The sequence below is a fragment of the Lolium rigidum genome, chromosome 7 (genome assembly GCF_022539505.1).
Source record: "Lolium rigidum isolate FL_2022 chromosome 7, APGP_CSIRO_Lrig_0.1, whole genome shotgun sequence".
Taxonomy (NCBI): domain Eukaryota; kingdom Viridiplantae; phylum Streptophyta; class Magnoliopsida; order Poales; family Poaceae; genus Lolium; species Lolium rigidum.
Window position 1 is genome coordinate 190,416,849 of NC_061514.1, and position 8,354 is coordinate 190,425,202.

Here is an 8,354-nt window from a genome sequence, read left to right on the forward strand (position 1 = left end):
CTATTACCTATGTGTTGTTTATGATCTTGCATGCTCTCCGTTATTAGTAGAGGCTCGGCCAAGTTTTTACTCTTAACTCCAAGAGGGAGTATTTATGCTCGATAGTGGGTTCATGCCTCCATTAAATGCAGGACGGTGACAGAAAGTTCTAAGGTTGTGGATGTGCTGTTGCCACTAGGGATAAAACATTGATGCTATGTCCGAGGATGTAGTTATTGATTACATTACGCACCATACTTAATGCAATTGACTGTTGTTTGCAACTTAATACTGGAAGGGGTTCGGATGATAACCTGAAGGTGGACTTTTTAGGCATAGATGCATGCTGGATAGCGGTCTATGTACTTTGTCGTAATGCCCAATTAAATCTCACTATACTCATCATATCATGTATGTGCATGGTCATGCCCTCTCTATTTGTCAATTGCCCAACAGTAATTTGTTCACCCAACATGCTATTTATCTTATGGGAGAGACACCTCTAGTGAACTATGGACCCCGGTCCATTCTTTTACATCGAATACAATCTATCGCAATACTTGTTCTACTTGTTTTCTCGCAAACAATCATCATCCACACTATACATCTAATCCTTTGTTACAGACAAGCCGGTGAGATTGACAACCTCACTGTTTCGTTGGGGCAAAGTACTTTGGTTGTGTTGTGGAGGTTCCACGTTGGCGCCGGAATCCCTGGTGTTGCGCCGCACTACATCCCGCCGCCATCAACCTTCAACGTGCTTCTTGGCTCCTACTGGTTCGATAAACCTTGGTTTCTTACTGAGGGAAAACTTGCCACTGTACGCATCACACCTTCCTCTTGGGGTTCCCAACGGACGCGTGCTGTACGCGTATCACCTAGCATGGACGAGAGGGACAAGCATTGGAGCTTGATCATACATGGAGATGGCAGCAAGCATGTGAGGATTGAAGAAGACGCCACAAGTGGAGATTTCAGAACTTTGAAGCCACCATAATGAAGAATGAAAACTTGGACGAAATACATTAGATTATATGTTGTGGGTATACTTCATGGGTGTACCATCAACAGTGCCTAGATCCGGCAAGTCCGGGTGGCCCACAGACAGTGATGGTGGCGTATGGCCCATCGGGCGGCCCAATTGCTGTAGATCAAGATGGATGAAGTCCAGCCCAGGAACAAGGAGCCGGATCCACAAACCGACCCTGGAAGTGAGATCCGGCCTGGCCCATCAGGGGTAGCCGGATCCAGTACAACGTATAAGGAAAGTCGGATCCTTGACGTGCACGGCAATGTAATATTCCGTAGTTAGGAAACTTGTATTCCGGCTAGGACTCTCCTTGTAAACCCTAGATCCGTGCGCCTTTATAAACCGGATCCTGGGAGCCCTAGAGGCACAACCACAACTCATTGTAACAACACGAAAACGCCCAGATAATTCCAGACAAGCAGGAGTAGTCCCTGTCATCGTGCAGGTGTTCCGAAGCTAGGTAACTCGCGTACCACCGTCCCGAGGACTCTCCGCCCGATGGCCCCTTCTTCTTCCCCTTGTGAGGATCCCCCCTCTGAGGCACCGTCGAATAGGCAACGACAGTTGGCGCCCACCGTGGGGCCAGCGGTGTCTGGAGGCCGAAAACGGGAGGGTTCCGCCATGGGAAGCTACGACGAATCCATCGCTGTGGGGCGTGTCCTTTACACCGGGAATTTTCCGATCATCCCCCAGGACGAGTGCTGGATTCCGGCTAAAATCGACCCCGTCAAGCTCTCCATCGTCCCAATCGGTGACATTCACATCTTCATCGGCGAGACCATCGATTCCGACGGAAACGCCCTGGTAAGTCACGCTGACGTGACCGTCGCTGAGCAGGACGCAGTCGCGAAGATCCGATCTGAGACGCAAGAAATTCCTAGGGAAGATTCCGCCTTAGATCTGGAAATTTCAAAACCCACCCAATCCGCCCCTGAGAAGGAAATCACGGTGGAAGACCAATGCAGATCCGCCTGTGTCTCACAGGTGTTAGAAAAGCAAAGGTGCCACTTCGTGCACTTCCTCGCACATACCGCAGGGACCACCCCTCCTCAGGAAGGTGCCGGACCCATGCAGGTAGAAGCTACCGGAGACAACGACGCCTCGGATCAGCATGAGGCTGCCGGAGACAGCGACATTCCGGATCAGCAAGAGGATGCCGGAGATAAAGAGGAATCAATCTTGGGCAACCTAAGCCCAACCTCAGACGATGCGGCCACCTTGGACACAGAGGAGTACAATCGCCTCACGAAGGAGCTGGAAGGTGACGAGGAAGCTGAAGCAGAATCTGCTCCGCCTAAGCAGGTCCTTGCAACCATAACTGGGCTGGAACAAGAAACTGATGAAGAAGCAACTCCGACCGGCGTCGGACTCCTAGGCCCATCCAATTCGGAGACTCTGCCTTCGCGTCCGCGTTACCGCGTTGTGCCGGATTCCGGAGAAGGGCATATCTCCGGGCACAGGGAAAACATGTCCGCAGAAGAGCTCGTCGAACAGGCAGGTCGGGGCGCTATCGCGCACTCGGAAATCCTCAACAAACCAATAACCCCTGATGACGCCGTAGATCATGAAGCTCTAGAAGCAAAAAAAGAAAGGAAATGCTGGCCACCGCCAAAGTAAAAAAAGGCAAGAGGCAGAAGAAGTGATGAAAAATTTCCTCAAAAGAGAGCGCGAAGCCGTAGAATACTTGGAAGAGGCCAAGAAACTCCAAGCACGATAGGAAACCATCATAGAGGATGCTTATTGGGGGGATGGCCCCCGGTAGGCCAAAGGCTTGGCAAACTTGCCCAGTTTCAGTTATAAAGATACCGGTTTAAAGATTAATCCGGATTGCTAAGTTAGGCTAGCTAGCGCCAGGTGGAAACATACCGGTATCCCAGGAGGGGTATAACGGAATGTGGTTAACTAGAAAAAAGGCCGGAGTACCGGCAGGAGCTCAACTGTAGCCTGTCGGCACTCTGGTCAAAGATTCCTTCAGGAGCAAGAGGACAAGGATGAGCGAAGCAGAACAGCTTTAAACGAAGCCCTGGCGCCAAAGCATGATGACGCCATTAAATATACCGGCGGAGGTCACAGCTCCTTCTTTAAAGTCATAACCGGTGCCAGTAGGGCCAAAGTAGCTTTATAAAGTAGCTTAGCTCATCAAAGATGTCATTAGGGTTTCTTCCCTTGTAAGCCACCATTTCGCCTATATAAGGAGAGGGGGCACACCCCTGCGCGGGAGGTTCCATTCAGTAGAGCATTGCCTGTAAAGAGATCGTGTACTGTACATCTTCTACCTCTGGCCAAGGGCCAAGTTAAGGAATACATACTAGTTTCTTCCCAAAATCTTTCTCCATGTTAACCAAACCCTCACCTGAATCCTCTAGCGCACATTCGGCCCCAACTTAAGCCATCCCATGGCATCTGTCTGTTCACCACGACGACAGTTGGCGCCCACCGTGGGGCCAACACCTGCGCTTGCTGGAGTTCATATTCGGGCGGACATCCTCACCGTCTCCGGAGAGCGCGTGGTTTCCGGCCTCGTCTATCGCCTCGGCTCGCTGGACTTCATCGACGACAACGCGGGCTGCTTCACCAACAGCGGTCGCTACCCACAGAACGGCCGCATCCTCGAGTTCGGCAGCCACCGCATCTACCTCGGCACCGTCAAGGAGCGCTAGTACCCCTTGCCGGTGTTGGTGGTGCCAGATCCGCCAAGATCTTCATGAACTCGCGGGCCACGCTCCGGCCACGCCGCCGGTAGCGTGGAGGTGCTGATGGCTGGCGTGGCTGACGCTGGCAAAGAGGCTGCAGCAGAAGGCGCCGGACAGACGAAGTCCACGCGCACGGCCAAGCCGCCGACCGAGCGCGACGAAGTTGTTGCAGGAGCATCTACAGCGCCACCGGAGACTCCTCTCCAAGTGGCCATGAGCGTGTTGGCTACGCCCATCGCGCAGAACATCGACCCCGCTGCAGCTCAAGCCGAACTGGAGGCCCAGCGGCAGAAGTTGCTCTCCGGCGGAGCGGACATCATCAGGGCTCAGCGAGAGCTCAACCTAACCCTACGGAGTACAACGCTGCCCATGGCTTTGCTTCCGTTAGCGCTCAGCCTGCTAGAGTAGTGGAAAACCGGCTTAGAGGTCGCAACCGAGATCAGGACTTGCGCCGGGAAGTTCTTGCCGGAAAGAGTACATCGGTATCTTTGAGCGTTGTAGAAAAACCTAAGTACAACAGTCCGGATAAAACGATAAAAACTGCTAAGGCTGCAGTAGAGATGTGTGAGTCGCTTTCTGGCGAAGCTTTAGCAAAACAACATGATCGAGTAAGAGAATTGCTTGTTCAGATCGAGGCACAAAATATTGAGCTGGCTAAAATTAAGAAAGCAGCTGCGGCGTCAAAATCAGTGCGTTCGGCGAAAAATGCCGGAAGCAAATCGCATGGGCAGGCATCGTCCCCCATCCTGACAGAAGAAGAGAAAAAGAAGTGAATGCACAACAAATGACTGTGTATGATCCGGTTCTTGCCGGAAAACAACAAGCCGGGCAATATGAGGCCGGTAGAAAAAGCCTAGGGGCAGGTCGTGGCTATGCCGGAAATGGCTATGCCGGAAATGGCTATGCCGGAAACGCTTATGCCGGTAAATGTGAAACCGGGCAAAATTATCGAGCGGCAAGAGCATCTTATGCTGAGGAGGAAATGCCTCCACCAAGGTACCGGCAGGGAAAAGCCGCGGTACCGGAACGTTACGATGAAGCTGATTCTGGAATGGAAAGAATCGGAGCTTACCGGAACCCGTTGGGAGAGCGTGTTGGAGAAAGATGTCTTCCAGACCGGGATGCGAGGCACAGGCTGGACCGAGTGTATCTATCCGAAATAATTGAAGCTGAAGGTCCTCCGGGTCCACAATGCTTTGGCCCGTGGATCATGAGAGAAGAACCACCGGTGCGCAACTTTCAGTTGCCCCGTGACACAAAAACATACGATGGAACCACGAAGCCGGAAGATTGGCTCACGGAATATGTGACCGCAGTGTACGTCGCTGGTGGCGGAGGAACCACGACAGGCGGGGGAAACCGGCGATGGGCCGTGAGAATCATACCGTCCTTCCTGGTAGGACCTGCACGAATTTGGCTCAACAATCTGCCCAAGGGAAGCATAAATGGTTGGCTTGATTTTTAAGAAGCTTTCGTGAGCAACTTCAGCAGCACGTATCGGAGGCCAAACAGGCCGCAGCAGCTCGCCCTGTGCCAACAGCGCGCCAATGAAACAGACCGGGACTATCTAACCCGGTGGAACTCCACGAGGAACTCTTGCGAAGGAGTAATAGAGGCGCAAGCCATCGCTTGGTTTTGCAATGGTTGCCGGAGAGGCTCATCGCTGTGGCAAAAGCTGCAGAGAAACATGCCTACCACTTTGGCTGAAATGATTCGAGTGGCAGATAGCTACGCGTTGGGAGATCCGATACAACCTGCGGTACAAGCTGAGCCGGCGCAAACGAGCCAACCGCGCCAAGATCAGTACCGGAACAACCACCACAACAAAAGAAGGGAATATTTTCCGGATCGGAGGTACGGAATGCAACAAGTGGCCGTAGTGCAGGACAATTCCAGCGCTGGCGGAAGCCAAAGGCAGAAAACCGGATCGCAGCCATGGGCGGGTCCAAAGAAATAATGGGTTGAAACGAAACCATGGCAAAATGAGGAAAAATACACCATGGAATCCGCTATGGACCAGCCGTGCCGCTCGCACACACCAAATCCGGCAAGACCGGCGAACCACTTACCAAAAGATTGCTCCTGGACCAAGAGGTTGATGGAGAGAGGCATGATGAAAGATGCCAGGGACCAAGGTTCCGGAAGGTTACCACCACCACCGCCGCTTACTGGGGCAAATGCGCTACCGGTACAAGCTCAGCCAAACCGGCCTCGGCAGCAAGAAGTTCATCAGGTGGCGCAAGGTATTAACCAAGGCCCACCACCGGCACCTTTAGGCCGGAATGTTTATCATGATCCGGATATGTGTTGTGTTGTGTTCATAACAGAGCCGAGAGACCGGCAAAGTGTGCATTGATGACCCACAAGTATAGGGGATCGCAACAGTCTTCGAGGGAAGTAAAACCCAATTTATTGATTCGACACAAGGGGAGCCAAAGAATATTTGTAAGCCTTAACAGCGGAGTTGTCAATTCAGCTTTACCTGGAAACAGACTTGCTCGCAAGAGTTTATCGATAGCAACGGCTTTATAGCGATAGCGAGTAGTGAAATATCAGCAGCAGTGTAACAAAGACAGCAGTAGTGATTATAGTAAACAGCAGGATTAAAATATTGTAGGCACAGGGATGAATGAACGGGCGTTGCATGGATGAGAGAAACTCATGTAACAATCAAGGTAGGGCATTTGCAGATAGTAATAAAATGGTATCCAAGTACTAATCAATCAATAGGCATGTGTTCCATATTTAGTCGTACGTACTCGCAATGAGAAACTTGCACAACATCTTTTCTCCTACCAGCCGGTGGCAGCCGGGCCTCTAGGGAATCTACTGGAATTAAGGTACTCCTTTTAATAGAGCACCGGAGCAAAGAATTAACACTCCGTGAACACATGTGATCCTCATATCAACGCCTTCCCCTTCGGTTGTCCCAATTTCTGTGACTTTGGGGCCTCGGGTTCCGGACAGCAATATGTGTATACAACTTGCAGGTAAGATCATAAAACAATGCATATTATCATGAAACAATAACATGTTCAGATCTGAGATCATGGCACTCGGGCCCTAGTGACAAGCATTAAGCATAACAAGTTGCAACAATATCATAAAAGTACCAATTACGGATACTAGGCACTATGCCCTAACAATCTTATGCTATTGCATGACCAATCTCATCCAATCCCTACCATCCCCTTCAGCCTACAGCGGGGGAATTACTCACAAATGGATGGGGGAAACATGGCTGGTCGATGGAGAGGCGTCCGTGGTGATGATGGCGATGATCTCCTCCAATTCCCCGTCCCGGCGGAGTGCCAGAACGGAGTTTCTGGTCCCGAGACGGAGTTTCAAGATGGCGGCGGTGTTCTGGATGTCTTCTGGCGATTTCGGCTAACCCCCGTGCGTTTTTAGGTCGAAGACCTTAAGTAGTCCCAGAGGGGGCACACAGGGGCTGCACGAGGCGTCGCCACCATAAGGCGGCGCGCCCCCCTCCTAGGCCGCGCCGGCCTATGGTCTGGAGGCCGTGGGCCTCCCCCTGGCCTGCCCTTCTGGCTCCGTGAGTCTTCTGGGAAAATAGGCCCTTCGACATTAATTCCGGGGATTTTCCCGAAAGTTGAGTTTCGCACAAAAACGACACACCGAGGGCAATTCCGCTGAAAACGAGCATTAGTCCGTGTTAGTTGTATCCAAAATACACAAATTAGAGGCAAAACAATAGCAAAAGTGTTCGGGAATGTAGATACGTTTTGGACGTATCAACTCCCCCAAGCTTAGCTTATTGCTTGTCCTCAAGCAATTCGATTAACAACCGAGTGCGATAAAAGAACTTTCACGAACACATTTGTTCATATGATGTAAATATTCTCATGATATGGACAAGTACTTAGGCAATTCATAATAAGATACATGCAAATAAAGTCATCTAATAGCTATGTCAATCATGGAAAAGGTACCAACAAATTAATAATAAGCATCATGAATCATGTCTATCAGCAAGATTGCAATGTTCATAGAAGGATATGATAAAGTGGTATCTCGCTTGCCCGTATTTGTACAGCAAAACATAAATGCTCGGGCACCTTTGAAGTTCATGGGAAGACTGGAAGTAGAGATTTATCAAAGATAAAAGCATCAAAGTTATACCACAGTTAATCACATTTTGGGACAAGCATATTATACTAAGAATGACAGTTATGCTCTCAAGAAGGTGCTCAAAGAAAGGATGGAGACTCAATGTAAAAGTAAAAGATTTGACCCTTCGCAGAGGGAAGCAGGGATTAACATGTGCTAGAGCTTTTCATTTGTAAAACATGAGTAAAATTATTTTGAGAGGTGTTCGTTGTTGTCAACGAATGATAGTGGGTACTCTAACTACCTCGTCAACCAGACTTTCAAGAGCGGCTCCCATGAAGGACGTTATCTCTACCAGGAAGGTAAATGTCGTCGTGGTGAACGAGCAGATGCCATAGGATGGCTTAAGTTGGGGCCGAATGGACGTATGAGGATTCGGGGGAGGGTTTGCGATTAGATGGGAAGAACTTCCGGATGCTTTCCTCAAGAACACAACCAAAGGCCGGTATGCAAGAAGAGAGACAAGAGGAAGAACTCTTTACTAGATCGCTAGCTTCATTGATCTCAACATGGTTACAAGTTTC